A 27679-nucleotide genomic window follows, 5' to 3' on the forward strand; every position below is an offset into this window, starting at 1 on the left:
GTGTCAAGGAGGAGGAAGAGGACATCTGCACAGCTGTCAGTTCTTATGACACAAAGACATCTGCACATACTATTAGATAGGCAACACCCTGTACCAGGGCTGTCTGGGACCAAGCAGCAGCCCACACCCTCTGACCTAGTTTAAATTCAAGGCTGACCCTTGCTCTGCAAAAGGGGTAAGGGCTGGGCTTTCTGTCATTAAGATTTATGTGTTACACTTAGGTCTGGTCCAGTCCCCTGCCTCTTTCTCCATGTTCTGCTTTCCAGCTGAAAGACCAGGAATATTGCGTGGGATGATCACTGGGCTTCTTTTTGGCCTGTGCATTAATTATATGTAATGAATTACTCCAAAATATAGCAGCTTAATACAACAAACATCAATTATCTTACGGTTTCTGTGGGTCAGGAACCCAGGCAGCTTCACTGGATGCCTCTGCCTCGAGGGCTGCCATGAGGCGCTGTTGGCTGGGACTGAAGGTATCCTCTAAAGGCTCAATGAGGGGAGGAAGGCAGCCGGAGCTAACTCATGTGGTGCAGGCCTCAGTCCCTCCCCATAGGACTGCCTTAGGTCATGGCAGCAGGCTGCCTTCACAGTGAGTGATCCAAAAGAGCAAGAGAAACAACAGCCCCCAGATGGAAGTCACAGTTTTTTTATAACCTAATTTCAGCAGAGACATCACATGATTTCTGCCCTACGCTATTTGTTAGAATTGAGTCAATTAGTCCAACCCACACTTAAGAAGAAGGGATTATACAAGGATTCATGTGAATACCAGGAGGTAGGGTATCATTAGCCGGGGTCTGTCTTTGAGGCTGCCTACCACAGCTACCATACTTTGCCAGACTCCAGTAAATGCCACCCTATATAGAGAAAAAGCAATGGGTGTGTGTATGCGTATGTAAGTGGCAGTCCTTCACACATTTACACTGTCTGCTAATTATTGCTGGGCATGCAGAAATACTTAATATTCATGAAACTGTGACTGAGAATTCAGAATCACAATACTGAACAAAGAAATATTCTGCTCTTATTCTAGCAAATATGGAGTTATCACGTAATTTTTTTAAAAGCCTGGGTAATATTCTTTCTACTACTCCTGATTATGTCAGTGTTTGCCTTAAGCTGAATGCACTAAGGAATTACTTTTTGTCTATTCCAAAATTGCAGTGGGCAATCCCTTCACCATAGCACACTCACAACTGCATGATGTAATAACAATTTCAGAGAGTTATAATTACTTAGAGTCCAATAATGCATGTATTTCTCAAAGCAATATTATTTTTCTTTCATGGTAGATTTTGCATTTATAATGTGCCACAATAATGTCTCAGTAGAAATCAAGCTAGTGCATAAGAACTGCAATGTGGTGGATTCCATGTTGCTAGGAGAGCTTCCATCTTTATACTCTCAGTCTTTGGGGGAGTCTGTTTGTGGCTTCCCACAAGGTATTACAGCAGACCTGGGGATCATTTCCCTGATGTTATTCTCCATTAGTTTTACATCCACCTTTCTGCACAAAGCTTTTACTCAACTCTTTGATTTCCTGTGCTTTAGTAAAAAGATGAGGCTTTGGAAGGAGAGGTTCTATGATCTGGCCAGTGTGCTAGTAGAAGCAGTATTTGCAGGAAAAAGGGAAAATTGTTGAGTCCTAAGTGATGCTTTTGAACCACCTTTAAAAAGGTCCCTGTTTTCCATAAGAAGCTACAATGAAGCTAATGTTTCTCTTATGAAAGCCCTCCACTGCAGTTTCAAATGTCTGCTTTTTTTTTTTTTTTTAAACCGCAGGGAAGGCTAACCTGGTTTTCTCTCCAGCTTTACCGGATCGGATAGGGAATTCTTCCCTAAACACTACTATTTAACTACTCTGTTGCTTTTTATCAGAAACCAAAAAGGTGGCTTTTTGTTGTTGCAGTTTTTAATATGGAGAGCAAATTTATTTGGACAATGATAAATTTCGAAATTACTATTGCCAGAAGCTCTTCCTCTCAGGAATCCACCCCTATCCTCAGAGTCACTTTTGGCCCGTGATGAAGCACGAAACGCATCAAGCCCCAAAGTGTTCCTCTGTGAGTTCAATGTAAAGGAAGAGGCAGAAATCGCTGGGGAGGATTGAAACACAAAACGATTTGCAGCCCCAATTTGGGCGCTGCAATAGCCGCCTGAAGTGTGATAAATGGTAAATGTCCACCGCACTTGGAGTGAGTGGAAATGACGAAAGATGAGCGTGCAGACCTTCTGCCGGAACTTGGGGAGAGAAGATCCGCGCTTTAAGGCCCAGTTTAGGCGTGATCTGGTAACATACAGCACTCTGCTTTCTGACGTGACCTTCTAGCCTCAACAAGAAACTGAAAAACTTTCTCTTCCTCCTCCTCCACCCCTTTGTTTGTAGGGTGGGTGTGGAACCCCAGCTCTCCGGGGTCCCTGAACCCCAGCACCACTCTCTAGACCCAGTCTGAGAACAGGCTTGGCCGCACTTGGGCGCGGAAAAGACCAAGGCTGCACCAAGCCTTCCCCAGAAGGGTGCGGGCTCGGCGGACCGCTGCCATTTCCCCCCGCGGCCGAGGGCGCGCAGAGTCGGGGGTGCGCGGAGCCGGGGCTGGCGGGCGGCTGTAGGGCCCGGAGCGCCACCGCGCGAGCCACTGGGTCACAGCCCGGGCCGCGCCGCCCGCTCCGCGAGGAAGTGACGACTGCGCCGTCCCGAGAGCAACAAAGTTTGAGTCGGCCAGCCGCGCTCGCCTGCACCCCACGCCCCTCCGAGCAGCCCTGGGATCCAGCGCGCAGGTCAGCCGCGGGCTCGGAGCTCCTACGCCGCCGGGGAGCCGACGTGGGGCCCGGAGGCGTTCGGGGCCGGGGTTTGGCCGCGCGGGAGGGGATGTGGCGGGCCGGGTTGGGACGGCTGCCGCGGTGCGGCGGACTGCGGAGACAGAGCTCGGCCCCCGGGGTCGCGGCCACGGACTGCGCCCCTGCGGTCGCCGGTTTGCGGCCGGGCCGCCCCAGGCGCAGTTTGCGAGAGGAGCGGTGCAGGGAAGGGGCTTCCCGCGGCCTGCGACCGGGGCTAGTCCCCCGTGCGTCGCCCCCCAACCCCAAAGGCTGGGCCCTGCCGTCTCCCAGCCCCCTCCTGGTGCTTCCCGGGAAAGCGTGCTCTTCCTCTTCGTAGCCCTAGATGAGGTCGCAGGAAGGAACTTTCCCCCCACTTTTCTTTGCTTGGCTCTCCAGTGACGAAGAGCAGAGCAACTCGGACGTTTGGGAAAACAACGCGATGCATTGCCAAAAAGCAAAACCAGAATTGCTCCCAAGCCCCCTTTAAACAAATCCTCCTGCATCCCCCACCCTTTCTCGTCCCACACCACGTCCCGAACCTGACAGTAATCACTAAGGCCTAACAATTTTGCAATTTAACCATAAAAACTGTCAGCACACCCACGTACATATGTGAGTGTTTTCTATATAAAACTGAAACCCGCTTCCAGTGGACTTGTGGCATCTCGCGCTTTGCTGTTTTCTAAAACTGCTAGGGCTGCAGGAATGTGCTTGGCAACTTTGATGGTGGTTCCCGCCGCCCTTGCCTTCGGTAGCCTCGTGGCGCAGAGATTTTTGAAGAACAGCTGAGAAGTTTATGACAACCCTGCAAAGTAACTCGGGGCTGGTGAGCGGGGCGGGTGGCGCCCGGGGTCCTTGGGCTGGAGACTGCAACCGTAGTAGCAGCGGCAAGGACGCGTTGGTGTGTGCAGGAATGTCCGTCCGTGCCATGGAGACTCCGACATGGGTTGTCTAGAGGTTGAATGGTGCGGTTCCTAGCTGCAGCTTCCTGCCGGCCTGTAATTACAGCGTGATTGCTCAGTCAGGCATTGTTAGCGTGGATGTTTATACACAGGCTATTGTGCAAGACCTTGGTGGCAGCGAACAAAATGCAGATTTGCATTGCAAATGCCCGGGACAGATCTGGGCCTGAGCGGCAGTCACCAAGTTCTTTTTGGTCTTTAACCTTAGCTAGTTGATTTATTTTCTCGCCTCTCCCTTAACCTCGGACAATGCCAATCCCTGGAGAAGTGAAGTGGACCCAGGAGAGCAGAAGCCCTCCACCCCCACCTTAGGCAGTCTGAAAACTATCCCAAGAACTGTACCCTTGTTTGTGTTTGTAAAAAAATGCGGGATGACGTCAGCAGGAAAAGGAGAGGGGAGATGGCTATCAACCTCCCTAAAGAGGAAAGCAGTTTGACTTAGCAAAATTGCTCAGTGGTGGATTGGGGCCTGGTTGCAAAGAGGACACGTCAGACGTGTGTGACTGAGCTGGCCATCTAGACTTTGAGCCTGGAAGTGTCAGTTGCAGAAACTTAGTAGGTGGTTCCTAATTCCTTTATTGTGTTCTAGGCAAAGAGAAAAGTGCTGGGTCTTTGAGACTGAGTCTGTGACTGTCGGGGGTGGGGGTGGGGGAGGTAGAGGAGTGACTCAAGCACATTTTCTCCAGGGGAGACCCCGGCCTACTTCCTGAGAAAGGCCTGCTGCACAGCCTGTTGGGGGAAGCCGAGGGGCCGTCACACCTACTGCGCTGCTGTGCTGCAGGAAGGTAGCCAAGCTTGCAAGTGTGGATAGAAGGCAAACGGATCCTCCTTGAGGGCCTCAGGGGTGGCTAACTGTAATAGGGATTTAAAACACAGTCAGAACACATGTACAGGATGTATGCAGGGCCATTCTTCTTACACCCCCAAATCTCAACCCACTCCCTTCTGCCCTGGGTGGAAGGCTCTCAGTGGGTAGCACTCAGCCCTGCTGAGGGTGCAGTGTGACTCGGTGGCACACTGCTGCAGTGTGGCACACTGCTGCAGTGCTTGGGCAGACTCTCCACCCAGAGTGGCAGGTGCCAATGGCCCGGCTGCACTGGACCTTTCCCATGCCTGGCCTTCTCCCCAACACAGTCACTGAGTTTCCCTTGGAAGGAAAACTATTGTGCAGCCTCCTGCCAGCTGTGTGTCTTGGGCCCTGTGACCATTTGTCAGACCAAGATATTAGGACACAATCCCTGGCAAACACCTATGTGCTACCAGAGACTTCAGGAAAAACACATGAAATCAGGACATTTCTGGAAAGTCTATGATGTACAGACACAGTTGCCACAAGGGAATGAGGTTTAGAGCAAAACCACCAGTACGGTGTGTATTCCCGTGAGTTGCACAATCCAGTTCTGGGTATGTTTGAGTTTTTACTGAACTTAACTGTCAAGGCCCTGGTTAGCCATAGCCCCGGCCCTGGGCTGCTTTAGTAAGGGCCTACTGGTGCCCAGTGCTAGTCTTGAAGGGTAGGAGATGGGGAGCATAACCTTCTGACCCCCAAAGAAAGACAGCTTTGAGTTTGCACTAAAGGAAAGACAGGTTTGAGTTTGAGACTAAAAGCCCCCACAAGCCCTCCATGGGCATGGACAGGAGAGCAGAGGCAAGGGACCTCTTGCAACAGCCAGAGGAGGAAGCCGACTCCCTGGAGCTGGGGAGGAGCAGTTGGGTGCCCATGTCTTCAGTTCATCTGGCTGATTTTCATGGATAACTCAGGCCCATTCCCCAAGCTGGCTCAGCTTTGCCCCTGCATCCACAGAGCCTGCCCTGCAGTCGTACACAGCCCAGTTTAAGACTGGAAACTTAATCCTGACTTCCTCTCCCACCTTATGTAAATGCTGATTTATGGCCAAAAGTTGCTGCCCGGTTCATGGCCCCCGAGCAACCCTGCCTCTTGCCTCCCTGTGTACAGTTAGGAACACTATTAAAAGAGCTCTGAACCAAAATTTGACAAATTTAAAAAAATCATTTTATTGTTTTATGAGGAGAAACTATCTGAGGTAATTAGGAAGCTCAGCGACTCTTGCAAAAACCCGAAGGTGTCACTGAGAGAGGCAGATGGAGAAGTCCCCTGCAAGAGGGTGGTTTTAGAATGGAGGCCTTTATGCTCTCTAGGCCTGATATTTATCTTTCTGTTCATCTGCCTCCTCCCAGCTGCCTCACTCCTTACACACCACAGTCCTGTATTTTCACATCACAGCTAACCTCCAAAAAAGGAGGCAGAATACTCTCAGCCAAAAAGGGCATTTCAGGCTCTGAATAAGTGCTGCAGTTTTCCAGATGCCTGGCAGTTCTGTCCTGAAAACTTATTTCCTTCTTCAAAACATGTCTCTCTTCATTTCTTATTCTCCCTGAAGCATCCCTTTGTGAGATCCTTAAACCTTTTCCCTGCTCATCTGCAGGACACAGGGCAATGCTTTACAACTTTCTGTCTCAAGTACCACTTGAAATACACACAGGGCTTTGAATAAGCCTGGGATAAAGGGCTCCTCTGTAATCTCACTTAAAATGCCTCTTTGCAAGGGTCACCCTTCTGCTCAGCAACCTTCAATGGCTCACCACTGTCTGCATGGTAAGGATCAAACTTCTAGGCTGCCAGTCAGGACCTTCCATGCAGGGGTCTGGCCTCCGCTGCTGTCCTGCTCTAAGCCTGTGCTCTGACCCAGTGACCCACTCTGTGTGTTTGTCCAAACTGCTGGTGGCAAACATTCCTACCTCTCATGCTTCCCCAGAAGCCTGAAATGATTCCTCTCTCCTCTCCCACTCATCTCAGTCTTGCTCCCCTTCCAGCCCTGTTCATGTTCCCCTATTCAAGATTTCCTCTGTCCAACCCTGTGGGCATCCCCCTCAGACTCCAGTAACAGCTGCTGGGGCCCCAGGCTGAGGAAAACCTTGAAACCTAGTCTAAAGGATTTTCAGCTTCCCCTTTGGGCCATGGCTCTGATCATACCCATTGTCCTTAAATGTGCCTTTGGTGGATCAATATTTTCACTTTTCAACTGAACTGGAAGTCCCCATTTTACATATCTTTGTGTCCCAGGCCTTGTGCACCGCTCATAGCAAGTTCCAGTAAATATGTAACGATGATGAGGATGATACAAATGACAATAGCCATCAAATGTTGTTTGCTTGTGCATAGGCATGCATAGCCAGGCCAAGCACCCAGGGCCGTGTGGTTCTTGGTCTTTATTCTGAACATTCACCCAATTCTGCTTCCTCCTGCCTCTGAGCATCTCTCTGGCACCTGCTGGTTTTGCACCTTATTGTTCTGCCGCATTTCCAGTACCTCTTATCCCTGGGCACCAGACTGTATCTGTCCAGCTTCTGCACTGCATTCTCTGTCCTGATTTGGGCCCTGTTGACCTACCCCATGATGTCCTCTATCTGAGCTCCAGCTCCTGGGAACAGCGTCAATTGCCTGGGTTGACGTGGCTTTGCAAGGGGACCAGACTGATAGAAGGAAGTAGGGTGAACTCAGGCAAGACTTGTGAGGAGAGCAAAGAGAGGCTGCCTGGTTGACTGCAGATTTGTTTTGCATAAACAGGTATTGAACCTATAAAATGAGGCCAAACCATAAAACTGAGTCTTAGGGAGATACTGGCTAACATCAGGCTTGATTAAGAAGATCTGTTTTCTTCACGCAATTCTCATGCTATTAATCTCAACCTGCCATATAAGCTAGATTCTTTTTTAATTGAGATGCAATTCACATACTGTAAAATGTACCCTGTATGTTAGATTCTTTAAAAATTTTGTTTAAAAATAAAATCTGGTAGTTTCTTTTTTCTCTAGTTTACTATTTAAAAAGGTAATACATACATATGGCTCAAAACTCAAAAGAGAACTTATACAGTGTAAAGTAAGTCTCCCAAATGTCAATTTAGACAAGAGATTACTATATATATTGTACACATATGTATAAATGCAAAATAATTAGAAAAATAAACATGTTTTAACTTTGAGAAGAGGAAGACTTTTTCAGAGATGTAAAGCAGAAGTCTTAATAAAATATTGATAAACTTGATAACATAAAACTTTGAAAAAATTCATTTCCCATCCTCTAATGTTTCCCATTTCTTCAAAGCTTCAGTGTCCCTGTCTTAGGTAACTATAATTTGTCATTTTTCAGTTATGCTCAGCCTTTGCAGACAGAAGAAAATATGAATATATAAAACAAATGCTGGCATACTATACACAGGGTTCTGCATTCAGTGTTTTTCACTTAAGGTATCTTGGAGACTGTTCTATGTCAATTCATGTAGAGCTGTCTCATTTCTTTCCAATGGCTAAATTGTATTCCACTGTATGAAATGCCATAACTTATTTAACTTAGCTCCTACTGAAGAGTATTTGGGTTGTTTCCAGTCTTTTGTTACTATATACAATGTTGCATTTAGTATGTTGAATTCACTTTTAATGGAAAATTCCTGATGATTGTATACCAGTGAAACTGGGATTTGCATGGAAAACTGTTTCTGAAAAGTTATGCATAAACTGCATTTAATAAACCAATATTTTCTAGAATCTGCTGTTTCATTTAATAATCAACTTTTAGAAGTGAATAGGATCTCAGAGATGTTTCATCCTGTTTTATAGTGACTGCAGTAAAAGCGTCTCAGAGAATCCTGAGGTTAAGACTTTAAAGCTGGGAAGGGCACTTGTAATGCTCTCATTTTGAACTAAAGCTCAGAGAGGATAAGTGACTTATCTAATGTCTCACAGCTTTTGAATGGGAGAGTCAGGGCACAAGCCCCACATTCCATTCCCTTTTGCCATCTTACATTGATCATCTTAGTCATAATCATTAGTCATCATAATCATCCAGCATGTCTATTTGGAAACCAGGGGTTCAATGTCTTCAGTTTCCTTAAGGCAGTACACAAAGACTTAAAAAGAAGAAACTTAGAAGAAAAAACAAACTGGGGGTGAAGGGGAGGTCTTTAAAAAGAGCAGGATTTTTTCAGTAGACCTCTTACCATATATATCTCATTGCAATCTCAATTGATCTTAATTTCAACTATCGAATTTCTAAAATCTCTTAACCAGCCTCAGTGGGCCAATAAGATCAGTGTTTTCTAAGCACAGAATGTGGGTCTTCTTTATCTTTGAGTCTCCAGCATCTAGCACAGAGCTAAGCACTCAGAGGGATACAGAGGGCTAAAGACATAGAGGGCCAGGGCCCCAGAGCAGAAAAGAAAGTTTACTACACATGGGCACTGCCCTCTCCCAGCCCCACACCAATGACAGGTCATACCAAGCTTAAGGCCTGAGCCTTAAACACTGAGGGAAGTGGAGGAATCCTCCCAGTTCCGGCAATCCCTTGAGGGATGTGGGAGAAGGCTCAGGACACAGTCTCGGCACCCTGTGAAGGGCCAGTTAACGCAGGGCCCACTGTCCTCAGCGGATGTTCAGGGAACAGCTGCAGTGCTCTCAACGTGGCTGCCACGTGTGGCACAACGAGGGCTGCAAAGCTGGGTCCCACCTGCTCCTTCCCCCCAGGGGGCTGGCAGTCCAGCTTCTGAGATTGGTTGTACCCAGAGGGAAAAATGGACTCAGGGTGAATTGTCACTTAGAAAAATGGAATTTGGTGGAGCTGCATTTTCAGGTTCTGAAGTCAGCATGCAAAGTGAAAAATAATATTATCAAGGTTAACCTTGAAGTTCTTTAGGAGGGCACCACATAGGCGGCAGACATACTGGCTCTTGATAATTTAAATTCATCTTAGCTTCTTCCTCGTGTTCCAGGAGTTGCAGTTTCTACACTTGAGCACCAGATGAAGTGGTTGGCTTGAATGTGGGGGCTATGCAGTGTGAAATATGTGTGTGTGTTCAAGTACCACGAGCCTCACTTAGCATGCAGATGCATATGCTCTGATATCCCTGAGCCAACAGGCAGCAGGCTCAGGGCTCTTAGCAAGCTCACCTGTGAATGGATGGCAGGTTTTTAAACTAAGAGGTAACCATATGAGATTAAGCAAGAAAAGCTGTTAAAACAGGTGAGCAGGGTGTAAGAGAGGAATCTGTGCACTGGGTTTCTAAATGCAGTATCGCTCAGGATTGCCCCTGAAGGCCTTAAGCTTGGTATGACCTGTCATTGGTGTGGGGCTGGGAGAGGGCAGTGCCCATGTGTAGTAAACTTTCTTTTCTGCTCTGGGGCCCTGGCCCTCTATGTCTTTAGCCCTCTGTATCCCTCTGAGTGCTTAGCTCTGTGCTAGATGCTGGAGACTCAAAGATAAAGAAGATTCAGCCTCCCTCTTCGAGGTGCCCGTGGTCTGTGAGGGAGACAGACATGCACAAAAGCCAAGAGCAGTTAGTGCCATGGATGTCATTGTGAATGTGTCCAGGGGTCTGCTGTGCTCAGAGGACTGGTCACTTCTGCCAGGCCAGAAGCGAGAGGAAGGTTAGGAAAGGTCTAGGGTGACCCCCATGCTTGGTGAACGCTGTGAAGTTAATGAATGGGAGGCTTTCTGGAGGAGCTGATGCTTGAGCTGAGTTCTAAGAAAGGACTAGGCATCCACCAGGAAGCAAAGGGAGTCAGGGCATTCTAGGCACCAGGAGCCGCCCAGGCAGGTGGAGAGGAGTGGAGGTGTGACACAGCATGGTCTGCTGGGACCTGCAAGCAGCGGGGTACGATAGGTGCTAGTGGGGATGGTGAAAGGGGCAGGCAGGGGCCCAGTCATGGGCCAGCTATTTGTTTCAGCTAAGAGGTTTGGACCTTGCCCCAGTGAGGACTGGTGAAATGTGTGTGTGCGTGTGTGCAGGTGTGTGTGCGTGTATGTGTGTGTGTGTGAGACAGAGAGGATCACATTTTCTTTTTGAAAGATCATTTAACTAAAGTGTGAAGGCTTTCCTGGAGATGAGGGAAGATGGGCAGCAAAGAGGCCAGTGAGGAGGTTGTTGCAGTCATTGGGGCAAGGTAGAGGAGTCTGAGCCAGAGCCAGAGCAGCGAGGGGAGAAGCTGGATTAGGAAGTTATCGGGGGAGTTGGGTTGACAGGTCTCGAGGATCAACCAAATGGATAGAGCAAAAAAGAAGTCAAAATGTTTCCTCAGGTTTCTCCTTTGAGACAAGGGAAGAGGAGCAGATTTTAGTGGGGAGACGGTGAGTCTAATTTTGGACATACAGAGTTGGAGATGCCTTGGGACATCAGAGATAGATGTCTAGTGGGCAGATGGACATATGGGTTAGGGACAGGAGATGCCCAAGAGATGGCAGTGGTGGGGTGTGTTGCCCCTCCATGAACCCCAGCCAAGCCACCCCTAAGAAACATCATTTAAGTAAAAACGATAGCTTACTGTGCAGCTACAGCCTCAGGTCAAGTTCTAAATAAACTCGATTATCTCCCTCTAGCCCTGCTCTGTCTGTCAGACATTTTGGAGCAGACATTTGGGAATTACCAGAACATAGAAGGCAGTAGGAGCTAGGGGAGCCAAAGGCATCTGCCACGGAGAGCATAAAGGAGGACGTGAAGGGGTCACCATTTAAGGGGTGCAGTATAAGGGGAGTCAGCAATAGAGACTGAAAAGGAACCAGCCGTGAGCAAGGAAGAGAACCAGGTTTCTTTGGAGATGAAGGAGGAGGGAGCTTTGTGTTTTATGAAAACAGGGGCCATGATTTTATGCACCTGGTAGAGCATATGGCCTATGGAAGTTCTCCCTAAGTATGTATTAAATTAAGTTGAAATTGATCAATTATTGATCATTGAGGACCTCAAGAAAGAGAACTGAAAAGAATGATTGACTTGGGAGTTAGAAGGCCATTGCCCTGGGGCCTTTGCATTTGATTGTCAATATCCCTGTGAGATAGGTGACACAGGTATCACCTGCCCCAGGGTTGAAGGGACATGTGCAAGCTCTAGAATCCAGGTTTCCTGACTCCAAGTCCACTTTTTCCCTGGGCTGGTTCGAGAAATAGGGAAGAGTCCAAGGGAGTGGTAATACCTTTAATTTCCAGTATTAATGCCCCAAATCAGTCCATCTGGTCAGAACCAGAGACAGGGGAGGTTGTTATATTCAGCAATTATGGTATTTATCCATATTTGTGATTATTAGGCGGCCATGATCCTTTCTGATGTGTGGGCATTTAAATTAGACTCTTTACACAGAGGAATAGATAGAAGCTTGAGCACAGGTGTTGCTTGGGGAGCCAGAGGAACCGGTGTGGTGGTAGGAAGACACACCAGGTAGTCCAGTTCTTGGGTCTGCAAACAGCAGAAGCTGACTCTGGCTAAGTTACAAAGAAAAGGAATGCATTGGAAGAATATCTGGTGACTCACTGACTGTCCTGGAGGGCTAGAGCATGAAGCTCAAAAATCAATCAGGACCTGTGGGAAGTTGGATGGCTGGAACCAAAGTCAAGGTGATGATGTCACTGCCCTGTCATCACTCCTGCCAGCTGATCTGGATTCTGCCCTCTTGAATGAGCTTTGAGTTCACTCTGCTTTTTTGTGCCACACATTCCAGAGGTAGAGCCCAGACTGAGTATCTGGTTGTCCAGCCTACTCAGCTTACATGGACTTACATGGGTTGTCACATGCCCATGTTCTTTCTGTTGGGGGTCCTGGAGGGGAGAGACTGGAGGTTGCAGCTTCCCCAGAGGCTGGTGGAACTCTGTCTGCCACCCGGTGTCACAGTGCCAGGTGCCTGAAACCTGAAGGCCGGTGTGCATGCCAGATGGCTTAGTGTCCATTATAGAAATTAGAGCCCATTCTAGCCCTCAGACTGGGATGATCAGGTAGTGCTGGACATGGGAATAGGAGACAGGGCATCTCCCTTAGGCCACTGTAAATGTCCACATCCTTGATCTTAATCTTTTTGGATCATCTTTCTGGACCCTTTATCCCCCACCAGAACTTCAGGATCCTCATGTGTCCTGGAAGGCCAAGCATTCATTAGAGATCGGATTTCTCCCCTGGAGACTGAATGAGTCCAGTGGAAAGGAGAGGTCCTCCCAGCGTCTGGAGCCTTCCTGCACAGCTGATCCCACTTGGAAAGCGTTGGTGCTGCCTTGTGAGAACAGAGGCTCTCTCTCCGGCTAACAGGCAGCTACAGCCTGAATGCCGTCGCTCCTCTGGGATTGGGCAAGACTTGCAGAGCCATGGGGTGTTTGGGAGGTGCTACCTTGCTCTTCAGACTGGAGGTTGCAGTTTTGGCTCTAGGCTTGGTTTGTGGAATGATGGAGGTCCCTGGTGCCCAAGCTGTCCAAGGTGACAAGACTGGACACCTTTTGGTTCTGAAGATGTTTGACCCGGTTGAGATGCTCACCCACTATCCTGCCTGAAAGATGGAGCTAAAGGAGCAAAGGCTTGTCTGCGTGGGCCGTAAGCATCTCCAGTCACAGCCCTGCCTCATCCAGACAGCGAGAGAGTATCGGGGTAGGTGAGCAGGGCTCCCTTCCTGCCCTCAGATCCTCTGGTTATAGCTCTGAAGCAAGGCCCCTGGACTGAAGTCTTGGTCATTCAATTCCAGTAGTCTTGGGCAAAGGAATTGATTTCCTCGAAAAAGAAAAAGGAAAATGTCATTTTTCATACTGGGTTCTTGGTTGTGGTGACAGCCGGTGTTGCAAGAGTCTTTTCCCCTGGTGCCTGGAAGCAGGAAGCTGCTGCCCCGCGATGCTGGGTGTGTCATGGGCTGGGTTCTTGCAGCCCAGACTGGAGGTGATTCCTGAGGCTTGATCACCAGTGTGGGGTCAAGATGACCTCCCAGGGGGACAGGGCAGGAGTAGGAGTGTTCCTGGCCAGTGTTGGCTCTGGCACAGTTTACACTGTCATGCCCATTTTTGTCCAGATGAAATTAAATCTCATTAAAAGCAGCATTGAAGCAGAAAAGAACTCTTGAAGGACGTGAGTTATTTTGCTAAAACACAGCTTTGATCATGTTGCCTTTCTTAAAAACATTTGAGAGCTGCCCAAGTCCTGCAGGAGAAAGCTAACATTCCTCAGAATGGCACATAAGGCCCTTGTTGGTGCCCAGCCACCTCTTGCCTCTTCTCCCACCACTCCCACTTCCCGTGTGGGCATTTGTGTTCTCTCTGCCCCTTCATGCACTTTCACTCTTCTGTGCTTTGTGTGTTGTTGTACCCTCTGCCTGGAATGCCCTCCCTGCCCGTTTCCTCCTGGCAGACGCCCTCAAAACTGACCAGAAGTCACCAGCTTCCTTGCCGCCTTTCTGAGCATTTCTGTGATGGAACTTCCCCGCTGCAGATGCTGGCATCAGCAGCTGCAAGTGTGCCTGGCTCCTTGCTGGTCTAGAACTGTGCCCGGAACACATTAGGTGTCTCATGATGGGACTGAAGGGCAGACTGAGGGTTGTGAGGGAGCGGTGGGCAGGCCTTGGACCTGGCCTAGGGCAGGTGGACGTGTGTGGTTGCTGAGGTCACTGATAGTCTGTGTGATGGCCTCCCTTAGCACCTGCCAGTCTTGGTGGCTTTGCTGTTTCTCTGAGCCTGCCAAGGAGACTCTGGTGAGGGTGGGAAGGGGGTTTAGGGACACAAAACCTAGCACCTGGGGAGAATTCTGAGGAGGTGTCTGCGATGAGGAGCTAGGTTAAAGGTAGTGAAGACTTGTCTCCCCACCACCAACCCTCGCAGTAGGATTAATACCAGCTGCCCTTAGAGGACCGCTTAGTTTTCATGCCTGGAGCTGTCTGCTGGCTTTCCCACAGAGAAGGAACTAAGGAAAACAAGTCAGCAGACCATGAGAGAAAAGATTGAGGCTTTTAAAAATGAAAGCCCTACTCAGTCTGGTGACAGTCAGGACAGGCTCTGGCCCTTCCTGTTGGAGGGGGAAGAGAAACAGATCTTCCTGACAATGATTGCAGGGTACAGCAGGAGCCCCAAAGCAGGGACTTGGGATCTTAGTTTGCATAAAAGGAGAGGCTTAGACTACATGTGGTTCTTTCTGTGCAGAAATTCCAGGAGCCTGTGAACGGAGCCTGACCAGTGATGTCTTTACAGTGTATCACCGCGTGACCTGGGTTACTACTGCTCAAGGGCATTCCTGGTATGGAATAGTTATCTGGGGTCTGCATGCCACTTAGAGAGTGCTGTGGAATAGCATCTTTGCCACCATGGCTATTGAGGTGGACCTTTCTTTATTAAAGATTCTTGAAGTTGAGTCATCCAGGGCTGAGCCCACACTTGTACAGGCCTACTTGCCCAATGGTGATTGCTTGGCTTATGTTGTTTGCAAAGTATGTTTTTAGAACCTGGATGCACACAGTATTTCTAAAATCTCCTTAAAGAACCCGTGGAAGTGTGTCTTTGTTCTTGGCCCTGGGAAGATCAGGTCACGGGAGAGTTGAGTGGTGGAGGGGGTTTGATGTCCAAGAAGGTGTTGGCTTATTCTGGGAGGGACTGCACGTGGGACCTGTCTTTGTTTCTGCCTCCCTGTGGTCTGCTCCCCACTCTTATCCATCCCAGTCCTCTACCTTCCCATCCATACATCTGTCCTCCTTCCTCATCCCTTCACAGCAAATCAGTTGAGCTGCCTCCGATCTGCTCAATCAGAGGATGTATACTCCGATGGCTGGCCCACTGGGGAGTTGGGAAAAGTGGATCTTAAGGGTAGACCTTGGTTGGTAGGTTTGGGAGGCATTGTCAGGAAAACTACTTTGGAAAATAGACAATTCAGGTAACTCACACAGAACAAGGTATTTTTTTAAATGTAGAACTTGAAGCTATACGAAAAATGTTAGTTTCCTTTTACCTATTAGTATTACTCTTGGGAATTTATTGTAAGGAAATAATTCCAGAGGAAAAGAGCTATATGCAAAAGATATTTATAGCGACATTGTTTAAAACAGATAAAAACTGTAAACAGCCTAAATGTTCTACCTGGCTATATAATTCATGATACCAAACTCAGTGCAATATTGTGCCACTGTTAAATTAATATAAAGATGATATTAATTCATGGGAAAGTGTTGATGAATTTTGGTGAAAGAGTGGTTTCTGTCTTAGCAGGCAAAATCTCAAATATACTTGATGAGTGCATTAAAAACTGATGGCATTGGTCATAGTATAACCTGGTATAAGGTAAATAAATACCAGATTTAGGGGAAGCCATTATAAATGGCATATTTGTGTGTTTGAACTCGCTTTAGTAAGAGATATAGTATATATACTTTTTAAAAAAGACCTTAACATATCCAAGAGTTTGGATCTGGGTGGGTGGGAGGGAGGCCAGGGGGAGGAGCTCCAAGCCTCCCATCTGTTAGCACAGGGAGAGACCAAACTGCTGTCTTATCAGCTACCTGCACTGCAGGGGCTGGAGAGTTAGATTGGCTGCTTCTTTTAGTAACCAAAGGCCTGACTTCCCAGGCTGGCTGACTATACCTGCGGGGCTACCAGCATGGACTCTGCCTGGTGCAGGCGACCTCCAAGTGGCCTCAGAGTCCCAGATGATTGTTTGCACCTGGGTTTCCAGGGAACCAGCCGAGTGAGCACGTGTGGCCCCGAGGCTCAGCACTGAGCCGCCCACTCACCTGGAAGCTGCCTGGTCCTGCAGGCCCCAGACACAGGAGGAAGCAGCTGATTCTCTCTTCTGCAGTGCAGTCCAAACAGGCAGCAGGGAGGGTCTGCTTTGCACACTGATATCCTGCAGCCCTGCCTAATCCAGGTGGAGCCCTAGTGAGTTAGTGTCTTGGGTGTTTGCATTAGTGCATATATTTATTATAGTATTTAAACTAAGAATTGCCCTTTAGTCCCTGCCTCATAAAGCCTCCCACATTCATCCAGTCTGCCTCTGGCTTAGCAGGCAGGGCCCTCTGTCCCCTATCATGCCGTGAGCTCTGCTGGGACTTGCAACTGCAGGTGTGGCCTTGTGGCTGAGCAGTTGACCCTCTTCTGACCACCTTCTCATATTTCCTGCATCTTAGAACCTCAGGACCTAGTGAACAGCTTTCTTATCCACCTCACCCCTAGGGTTTGCCTCCCCATGTGTGTAGCCATTTCTTCTTAATAGTGAACTTTCTTGACATGGAGTGTCTGTTTGGAGGGCCCATGATCATCCTTTCCTTGTAACCAGTGTAGTGCAAGGCAGGGAATGGAGACTGGTGTTGTTTGCAGTCCCAAGGCAGGCGGGAGCTGGAGAGCCCTGGGCGGACCTTGAACGGGCACGTTGAAACCTGCTAAAACAGAAGTCATTGCAACAGCACCTGTGTAGAGAGATGTCCAGGCCCTGCTGGGGCCCTGGTCACCTCAAGTACATATCTGTTAAAGCCGAATTCTGTAACTGTTAATTTTGTTCCAAGATCAGACTGAAATAGGACCTTGTGGCTGGAAGTTAACCAGGGTCAGAGAGAAATTGGAAAGTGCTTAGGCTCAGAGCTCGCCTGGATTCTCACTAGCCGTACTCAGGCCAGTTTCACATCTTCCACGACGTGTATGTATTTGGAGGTGGGGATGAAGAATAATCATGTGCTTCTCTAGGATATCGTGTTCATTCCAAGATGCCATGGTCCCATCCCTACACTCCTACAGTGACTTCGAGCCTACTCAGATAGGATCACTGCTGGTGGTGTATATATGAACTGCTGTAGAATCTAAGTAACAAGCTGTTTTCCAGGGCCCAGGACCCAGCAATAACTGCTTGTCTCAGTTCCCTAATTTAGAGACCACGTGTGTGCCCCTGGGTTGTCAGAAGCTTGATTTCTTCAAGCTTGAAACATATTTCCATAGAAACAATGCTATATATGGTGGCTGGGTTCCTAGGCTAGCCCACAAAGAGCCCTGGTGTCACCTCTGAAGTTGCTGAAATACAGTATTAGTAAAATTGAGAGCACAAATGTAGCAGTAAGAGTTAGCACCCAGGACGTTGGAGGTTGAATGGTATAGGTTTATTTGTATAACTTTGTTTCTTTAGTGAGGGGTATCTTTCAGAGCCTCCCGCTCCTTAAGAGAAGCTCTGGGGCCATCCCCCTGCCCACAGTTATAACCCTTCCTCTCCCAGTTTACCTTCCTTTTCCTTCCTCATCAAGCCAGGGACTTGGGCCTACTGCCTCCTGGGACCTGGGCTGGGGTATTTTTATGATGAGGAAATCCTATTCAATGGCCCTTACATCATTAATATTATCATTATCATCATCGTTATTGTTGTTTAAGCCACCTTGATCAACTTAACAGAGTAAACATTACACCTTTGCAATTTACATTGTTCAGAATTCTTTTGCGATTGTTGCTAATGTTCCTGTGGAAATGTTAATGTAGTTTGTAAATCCACCTCCACTTCCTTTGTGTTGATATTGTCAGTTCATGTGATTTCATCTAGTGGTTTCATCAGATTGTTTCCATGTGTCAATCCCTTTCATATCTCATTCTATTACCATACTATATATACCATGTCATTTCATTTTGGGGGGCAGTGATATGAGCCCCCCCAGTGATATGAGCATTTTTTTTTCTTTTTTGGTAAATAGTCCTTTGTGGTGGTATTTGAGATTATTTTCAAGGATGTGCTCCCCTGCCCATAATTATCAGTGGTCAAGGTCTTCTAATATGCCAAATCTCATTCTAGAAAGATTTGAACAGTTTATAGTGACATAGCAATGTATGTGCAGCTATTTCCTGATGGCCCTGCCAACAGCAGTTTTCTTGTGTATTTATTTTCACATTGACTCTAGGTCATAATGGGTCCTTAATGGTGTTCTAATTTGCATATCTTAAATTGCTGCTGTGACTGTACATTTTCCTCCTGATGATTTACTGTTGTGTTTCCTCATGTGTCAAACCAGATTCATCTTCTGTGACTGGAGCCTCCCCACCCCTGCCCATCTCTTTGAACCACTGTCCTGTTGGGAAACACAAAGTCCTGCCTTCTTCATTTGCTCCCACTTGGGGTGGGGCTGCACCCCTTGACCTGGGCTAACTCATTTCCACACCTGCCTGCTTCACCACCTCAGCCACTGGCCCTCAGCCCTCTGACCTGCTGGCACTGATGCTCGGGGTGGGGGAGGGAGGGAGTGTGAGGGATGGACACTGGGGGCCCTGTGATGGAGGCAAAGAGGAGGTGACATGAGGCTGGGGCTTGTCTGAGTGGTTCCAAAATAGGTTCATAAAGTGACCTCCTTGGAGGGGGGCTGCCTGGGGAGATTCTGGGAGGAGGCACAGGCTTTTAGGGCTGGAGGGGGAGCTGGAGTTCATCTGGTCCAAGGGTTACCCACGCAAAGGAGCGTAGTGAATGGGGGGGGGATCACAGTTACACGCTGGCTGGGTATAAGAAAACAACACAAGTGAGATGATAAAATGACCCACAATGACTCATGGCCTAGTAAGTGGTAGAATCTGGGAAATTGGAATGTGTGAGCCCCTTCACAGTGTTACTCCTATTGCTATGCTAGTCCCCGCATAATGCTATACTCCTCATGTCGCTACTCAGCTCCATTGCCAAGAAAGTGGGCTCAGTGTGGCCAGTGTCCCAATTTTTTTCATGGCAAACTAGAAATCCTGATTTTTAGTTTAAATCTCTTAATTTAAAAAATGTGACAATAAGTTTAATTTTGTTAAAATAATATACATCATATGAGTCAAATAAAATATATCTGGAAGTAAGAATGGCTTGTGAGCCTCCAGTTGGTGACTCTTCATTATTCAACTTCCTGACTAGGAAAACACAAACCCAGAGAGGCATCCACACATAGCAGAGGACTCAGAGAGTAAAGCAGTGGACTTCTATCTGTACGCCCTTGCAAGAGCTGTTTAACCCTTTTCAACCTCAGTTTCCTTCTCTAGAAACTTTTCAGGCTTCTTTTCAGGGTTCTGGGTGGCTCCAGTGGGCTGGAATCATGTCAAGCATTCAGCAGATGCTCAGTAAATGTGTTGATAGGTCCTGCATGGGATGATGCAGAAAATTAGAGGAAAAACTAGACCTATAACTTTCCTCTCCTGACTCCCATTTCAAAGCTTGTTCCATATCACTGGTCTGCCTTCGTGAGAATTCCTTCACTCCTTCCTCCCTCCCTCCCTCCCTTCCTTCCTTTCTTCCTTTTCTTCCTTCCTTCCCTCCCTCCCTCCTTCCTTCCTTCCTTCCTTCCTTCCTTCCTTCCTTCCTTCCTCATTCCCTCCTTCCTCCCTCCCTTCCTCCTTCCCTCCTTCCTCCCTTCCTTCCTTTCTTCCTTTTCTTCCTTCCTTCCTTCCTTCCTTCCCTCCTTCCTTCCTTCTTTCCTTCCTTCCCTCCTTCCCTCCTCCCTCCCTTCCATTAAGGTTTCACATGAAAAACATGGTGGTTGTTACATTCACCCCCCATACCTCATTGCAGTCACTGTTCATCAGTGTTGTAAGATGCCACAGAGTCACTACTTGTCTTCTCTGTGCTACACTGTCTTCCCTGTGACCCCCACACACATGTGTACCAATCATAATAACCCTCAATCCTCTTCTCTCTCTCTCTCTCCCACCCCTTCCCTTTGGTAACCGCTAGTCCCTTCTTGGAATCTCTGAGTCTGCTGCTGTTTTGTTCCTTCAGTTTTGCTTCCTTGTTATACTCCACAAATGAGGAAAATCATTTGGTACTTGTCTTTCTCCATCTGGCTTATTTCACTGAGCATAATACCCTCTAGCTCCATCCATGTTCTTGCAAATGGTAAGATTTGTTTTCTTCTTATGGCTGAATAGTATTCCATTGTGTATATGTACCACATCTTCTTTATCCATTCATCCACTGATGGACACTTAGGTTGCTTCCGTATCTTGGCTATTATAAATAGTGCTGCGATAAACATGGTGTATATGTCTTTTTGAATCTGAGATCTTGTTTTCTTTGGGTAAATTCCTAGGAGTGGAATTCCTGAATCGAATGGTATTTCTATTTTTAGTTTTTGAGGAACCTCCATATTGCTTTCCACAATGGTTGAACTAATTTACATTCCCACCAGCAGTGTAGGAGGGTTCCCCTTTCTCTGCATCCTCGCCAGATTTGTTGTTCCTTGTCTTTTCTACGTTGGCCATCCTAACTGGTGTGAGGTGATCATGAGAATTTCTGAAGGTGTCTGGAACAGAGGTCCTTCTGATCCCTTGAAGATTGCAGGCTATTTTATGAGAGCTTGATTGCCCAACAGCTAGTGAACTCAGGTAGTGGGGTCTCTCAGCTCTGTAAACTTTTCCTGCAGGCCCCAGAACCCAAGAGATTGAGCCATGGTAGCAGTAGTAGTAGAGATAGTATTAGTAAGTATAATGATAATACCAGACACCACTTAACCTAAGAGGCCAGTGAGTATAAGATGCACCATTATTTTATGTATAACTAAGAAAGAAAGAGAATGCTGCTAATTAAACTATGACATGGTATCAACTGTAGATGCATCTTGATTTCAGAGATGTTAAAATGGGAGGAAATGTGCATCTTATAATGGAAGAAATAGTAACAAAGGTAGTAAAAATAATGATCACCACATTTTATTGGTTATTTCAAATGTACATATATTTTATTTGTGCGCTTACCAGCAAGCATTTACCAAGCACCCACCATGTGCAGGCACTATGTAGTGGCCAAAGATACAGGGTGACTTAGATCTAGGCTGTGTCCTTCAAGAGCTGTTCTGTGATCCTAGTAAGGAGATGGCTTGGTAAGCAGCCGTAGGACAATTTGTAGGGGATGGAGTAAAGATAAACAAGAGGATGTCACGGGAGTTTAGGGGAGGGAGTGACTGTTCTGATTCTCAGGAGCAGATATAGGACAATTTAGGGCACCTGGGATTGATTTAGGAAGGGCTCTCAGGAGGAAGGGAGTGAGGGGAGAAGGCTAGGGCAGGGGAAGGAGCTGAGGAAGGAAGGACGGGTTGCATTTGGAGCTAGCTTCAGCTGGATTGCACGGAGCCCCTGATGTGTGAATTGCACCACCACTGAATTGGCCCCAGCTTGAGGCAAGAGTGTTGACATTTTGGGCCCGCACCCCTTCATCACCCTGCAGTCAATCATTGGCTGCAGTGCGCTCTCCCAGCAATGGCTGCTTTTGAAAAGGGGGCAGCAATGAGTCCTTAACAGCCAACTCAGTAGCTGGGGGGTGGTGTGCCAGCCTGATAAAGGGGATCTGGGAGGGCTCCAGCAGTGGCCTTCCTCTGCTTGGAAGAGTCAAGGTAGGCTTCCTGGAAGAGCTTCCATTAAGCTTAAGTATGGTGGAAGACCCAGGTATGGGTTTTACCTGTGAATGAAGGCTGGGGGAGGAGGAGCATGTGTGAGAAAGCAGGCATCTTGGAGAACTTCAGGTTGTTTGGCTGTGTGGGCCTGGGGCTGGGAAGTGGATCAGAGCCTGATCATGCCACAAGTGTAAGTGCCTAACAGTCTCAACTTTTGCAGTAAGATGATGGAACTATTAAGAAGGGATGTGATCACTTTGATGGCAGTGTGGGTGTTAAGTGTGCAAGAGAGAAGCAAGAAGATCAGTTAAGAGATAAGAAAAAAATGATAGCCAAGACTTATAAAAGACTTAATGTACGCAGGTACTGTTTTAAGCTCTTACCATACCCATTTTGCAGATGCAAAAACTAAGTGGTTAAATAACTTGCTCAAGGTCATCAAGCTAGTGTGAGTCAAGATTTGGACTCAGGTCTCAGCCTATACTCAACCTGTAACTCCCATGAAGATGAATTTTGGACTGTAGTTGATGGAGTATCAGTACTTGTTTCCATTAAAAAATACACCTCAAAGCATGCCACCCTGCACACACTAGATCTTGGGGTCTCGTTCTTCTTGGCCCATTGCTACAAGGTAGGGAAGCCAAGCCCCAGAGCACAGCCAGAGAAGGAGTCTGTCTAGGGCTGGTTCTGCTGGGCCAGGGAAACTGGCAGCTCTGGCTCTGTGAAGAAAGGGTGTTTCTATCCCCCTGGCCCTGCTAGTCGGCCGTCCCTGGCAGCCCCACCTGTTTTGTTGTTCTCCCTACACTCAGCCAGACGTCTCTCCCAGAGTGACAGCAGCAACTGGGGACATGTGCAGAAGCTCCCTCTCAGGCCTGATGAAAGCACTGAGAACCTGGCCCAGGCCTGCAAAAGAGGGAGGTGGAGGCGGGGGTAGGTGGGGAGGGCCAAGGGACATGGACAGGCATGGCCCTGCCCTGTATCAGGTGAAGTAAATGTTAACTGAGGAAGAGGGCCCGCTGGGCTTTCAAGGGTAAAAGAGAAGAGACAGTGCGGGGACTTCTCAGCACACAGTGTCTTAACACAGTACAGTGGTTTTGAGCTCCCTAGTTCCTCAGAAAGGCCAGGGCAAAAAGCAGTTAGGGGAAGCATAGCCATCAAAGGAATGTCCCTATACAGGCTAGATGGGCAGCACTGTGGAGGACGCTTGGTGGAAAGGACACAAAGAGCAGGGCTGGAAGAGAAGCCTCGGAAGGGTATCCAGATGGGACCTTGAGTCAGTTTTGGAAAGAGCCCAGCAGAATGTCACCTGAGCTGATGGAAGTGGACCCTGGGGTCTTTTCATGGGGTGGAAATCTTGTCTGGACTAGGTTCTTGAAAGAAGCAACTAGTTTGGGAGAAGGGGATGTAGGATAAAACAGTAAAAATAATAAGAGTTGTAACCCCTTATGGGTATATAATATGATACAGTTATAAGGCCATTTTCTGTTTATGATTCTCCCAAGACCCTAGAAGGTGGGCATTCTTTCATTGTCCATGTAACAAATACAGTACATCTGTTATGGGCCCAAAAAATGGGTCTCAGAGAAGGTAAGTGTCAGTTTTCCTAAGATCACACAGAGGGTTAAGTTTAGTTAGGCAGAACCCAAACTGAGTAATGAGGTAGTACTTTTATTCTGCAAAGGAAAATGACCATCAGGACACACGGAACATAAGGGATGTGAGGCACCCAGTGTTGTAGACTTGTGATTTCTTCAACTGTATCTGCACCACTCAATCCCCACACTCCGGGAAAGGTTGGTTATTCACTTAAACACACTGTATGTGCTGGCCCCTCAGAAAGATCCTGACAGAGAAGGGACAATGGAAAAAGGACAGGAATGCATGCAAGGGGCTTGGGGAGAAGTGAACCTCCCTTTTAAATAGTAAGTGATGGCAGCAGAAAGTTAAAGGAGATGGGTGAGGGGGTGGATGGTGGGAACCTGGCTTCCTTAGAAGCTTTTTTTCCCCCCTCTTAATAACACCTTTTTTGGGATATAATTCACATACCACAGACTCCACCCTTGGAAGCTCTTTAATAGTCTTTGCTTGTCCCAGAAGTGGACACTGGGGATAGCCACTCAGGGCAACGACGGATCACTCTGAGTGGAGTCCAGAGAGCTGATGTCCCAGGAAGCCTCTCTAATGCTATATTCTACTCTCACTGGGACCCAGAGTTTGGAAGCCTGTCTAGGGTGCTTTGCTTCCTAGAGGGTTTCTCAGCAGATGCACAGGGAGCTGGAGCTCTGCACTCCTTGCTTTCCTGCAGTTTGTAAAGGCTGATGGTGGAGAAAAGCCCACTCTATGCGTAAGGTCCGTGGAACACCCTTTTTTTTCTTCCCCAAGGGTAACCCAGGGGCCTATAGGAAGGGCTGGAGCTTCTAAAACCAAACCTTTCACTTCACATGCCAGTGATTCTGCACTGTCATATCTGCAGCAAAACCGACCTCCAGGGCTTTCCCGGAAGAGCTGCAGCTTTCTTACACATGCTCATCTGCCTGCTGTGGGAGGGTGACTTCTCCTGCCAGGTGGGGGCTGCCTGGGAGAGTCTTGAGCCCTGCCCTCAGCACTCACATGTCCCTTTTCCTCCCCCTCTCTTCCTTTCTCTGGTGGCCTGAATTTGGAAGTTTAGTTGGAGGGAAGTTGTGCTGCTCCAAGATGAGCAGGGCTCCTCCAGGCCACTTCTGTTTCTCATGCATCCTGCTACCTACCTCTACTCCCCGTGCTGCTTACTAGGCCAGGCCCAGCAGCCCAGCATGGGACAGGGAGGAAGTCCTGGCCGGAGAAGGCTGAGGAGCGCCCTTTGGAGTGGCTCCCACTTGTTCCTGGAGGCTGGGCCCTGGCTCCACGGTGGCAGGCTTTTCTAGGAATGTGCTCCCAAGCTGGGTTTTCTGGTTGATTGGTAACATTCCTACACTGGTCTGCGTGGACTCTCAGGGCCTAACTCTGGGCTGGCTCGAGGCCAGCTCTCGGGGCTAGGCCCTAGGGGAGGGTCAGGATGGCTGCAGGACTGCATTGGAACCTGGCCTGGAAACCAAGTGGCTTTGCTTTTACTTCCCCCACTGGGATGAGGCATGTGTCAGTGGGAAGGAAGAAACCAGACAAATGGAAAAAATTCTCTCACATACAGGATTGTTAAGTAGGTTGTGTATGGGGATGTGCTTTGAGAATTGTCAGGAACAATACTCTCATAGCAGATGCTAACTCTGAGAGCCTAGTTTTTTCTTTGTAGGAGGTGGTTTCCCTGGCTCCTCCGCGTACTTTTTTACAATCACAGAATTAGGGATTTTAAACGAAGATATTTCAAGAGGTCAGCTGGTCCAGTCTCTTGGCATCATTATCTTTACATTGCAGATAAGACTGTTTTAGGTTGTCATTACGTTGATGTATCTGTCATACCATGGTGCACATAAGCCCTTTTCCTCCTGGGTGAGGTGTGAGCTTCAGATGCACAGAGGTGCAATCCTTTCCAGCCAGCAAAGGGGTGGAAGAGGACAAGAAGGTCATGCTCCTGAGGAGAAGGGTAGATTTTGTGAGATTTCTAGGCAGAAAGTTGGAGCGTTGTCTTTGCATCTGCTTGTCAGGAGTGGAGGCCCTTGCCCTGCTGGCTCAGTGGGGCTCTGTGAATCCCTGCCCCTCTCCTCCTCCCTAAGAAAGCAAAGGATGCACTTGCTTCTCAGGACTGGCCACATGGGAAAAGTGACTGCCAGGACACAGCGTATTTATTCTTTAGTGGTTTTTCCTTCAAAGGAAAATCTCTTTCTGACCCATCTCTTTGGGGAAAGCAAAAAGCAAAAACAAATGGTAGGAACCAGGAAAAATGGGCTCTCTCTCCTGGATTTTCTCCTGGCCCTGGAGCCTTACTATGGGGCCAGCAAGAACCTCCTGAGCAGCAGAAATGTTTCCCATCTTCCCACCAGCCAGGCAAGGAGGCATGGGGGTTGAGGGTAGTAGGGAAGGTAGGGGAAATGTGGGCCTGCATTGAAAAGCTACCCCAAGCTCTGGTCTCAGGGCTATAATTAAGTCCAGGAGCCTTTCATCACCTAAGTAATTGAGATGTGGGTCTTTCATAAGGGCTGGGGCCAATTTTCTAATAACCTTTACACCACTAGGATGCTGCTGAGCCAAAGGGAAACTTGGGGAGACTGTTAGTGCCTTGGAAAGGACTGTGCATGATTTACCGTATCCAAACCAGAGAGGTTTCTTTGTGGAAGAAAGCGACTTGTGTGTGTCCTCCCCAACATCACACACACACTTTCCTGGCAGGCTCAAAGGGTTTCCAAACATTTCGTCACCGTCTCCTTCTGACCTTGGTGTGAAAGGAACAACCCGCGTGGCCAGTTGGTTCCAGCAAAGCCATAGCGGACGAAGGCTTGGGCTGGGGGAGGGTGGCGACCGACTCCGGAGTGGAGGTGAGGTTTGCTGGAAATCCCCAGCCTCGGCAGCCGCCCGAGGTTTAAAGACGCCTTCCCAGGCCTTATTTGGTCGCAGGAAGTGGGCGGCGCCAGGCCTGCTGGCTGAAAGACGACCCGAGACGGTTGCGCTGATGAAGTGGTAGAGCTGGTTCTTGCTCGCCGTGCGCACCGGCCCGCCGCTGGGCGCTCCGCGCTCCCAGCCCCGAGTTGTGCAATCCTTTGTAGCACGCCAGAGAGTCCTCCTCCTTCGCTGTTGCCTCTCGTCCTCTCTCTCTTTTTTTTCAAGCTGTGAGCTCAACCGATGAGTCAGAGCAGTGCAATCCTGACACTGCATCGCAGGACTGGGGGTGACACGCAGGGAGGGAGAGCGATCCGGAGGCGAACACCACAGGCGCGGGGTGCGCCGAGGCTCCTGCGCCGCGAGCGAGGGGTGACAGCCCGCACGTCCCGCCGGGGCCCTTCCAGCAAAGTTCCCAGCCTTGGGAGGCGCGAGCTGGCAGAAGCCCTGCGAGCGTCGCGGGGAAGCGGCGGCGCCTGTTTGTTTTTAAAATCTGGTTGTGCGTGCAGGCGGCTGGAGTCTGGAAGGCGACCGAAGGCGGCGGCGGCCCGCGGCGGAAGGGAGACAGCCGATGCTGGAGCTCGGGTAGGAGCGGGGTAAGTGGGGCTGCCCGGCTGGCGGCTGAGGCCTGCACGCGGCGAGGCGCAGCCCGCCCTGGCGGCGGCGGCCAAGGGACCCCGGACTGCGCTCAAGTGGTGGCAGCGCGGTGCGCGGGCTGCAGCTCTGCAGGCGCCGCCCCGAGTGGGGCCGCGGGGGACGCCGCGCGTCAACTTCTGCGGCCTGGGCTACTGGGGAAATGTGTGCGTGTGTACGTGAGATTGCTACCCTGCAGCTCTCCCTGCGCGGCCTGCACCCCCCTGGCCCGCAGCTGCGTGTGCAGCGCCCGCCCGCCTGCCCGCCGTGTTTGTGCAGCTACGCAGCTCGCGCGCGGCCCCCGCCCACCCGGGCGCGGCCCAGGCAGGAAAAGCCTCCCAACCCGCCGGGCCCGCGGCGGCGGCGGTGGCGCCTCAGCAATACGGCTGCTCCTCCTCCGCATGAGCGAAACGTGGTGTCCGCAGGGACCGCTTGCATGACCGAGCTCAGGCCCGGAAGGCGCGGGGGCAGGGGGCTCACGAGCTGTGGGAACTTGGCGCGTGAGCCCCTTCCCCGTCTTCCAGTGTGCACTGGACAATGAACATGGAAACTGTGCCTGCGCCGGGAGTTCGGAGGACAGAGATGCAGGAACTGGGGCAAGTGTAGTGGAGGCCTAAGCTGGGGCGGTTAGGGCGGGCAGCCGG

At 49.1% G+C, this 27679-nt stretch overlaps 1 protein-coding gene across 6 annotated transcripts in view; it reads left to right on the forward strand.

Annotated features, from left to right (window-relative positions):
* The first annotated feature begins 2336 nt into the window (after window positions 1-2336).
* MIDEAS (mitotic deacetylase associated SANT domain protein) overlaps window positions 2337-27679 on the forward strand; it is a 59016-nt gene continuing 33673 nt past the window's right edge. The window contains exon 1 of one of the 6 annotated variants that reach the window (XM_036994774.2): window positions 2337-2781. The gene's annotated coding sequence lies outside the window, so the exon portion shown is untranslated. Of the gene's footprint in view, window positions 2782-26296; window positions 26999-27048; window positions 27632-27679 lie in introns of those variants that run through there. The other 5 variants (XM_036994883.2, XM_073242148.1, XM_017660500.3 and 2 more) reach the window with 5 other exon arrangements.

The sequence above is a fragment of the Manis javanica genome, chromosome 8 (assembly GCF_040802235.1).
Source record: "Manis javanica isolate MJ-LG chromosome 8, MJ_LKY, whole genome shotgun sequence".
Classification (NCBI taxonomy): Eukaryota; Metazoa; Chordata; class Mammalia; order Pholidota; family Manidae; genus Manis; species Manis javanica.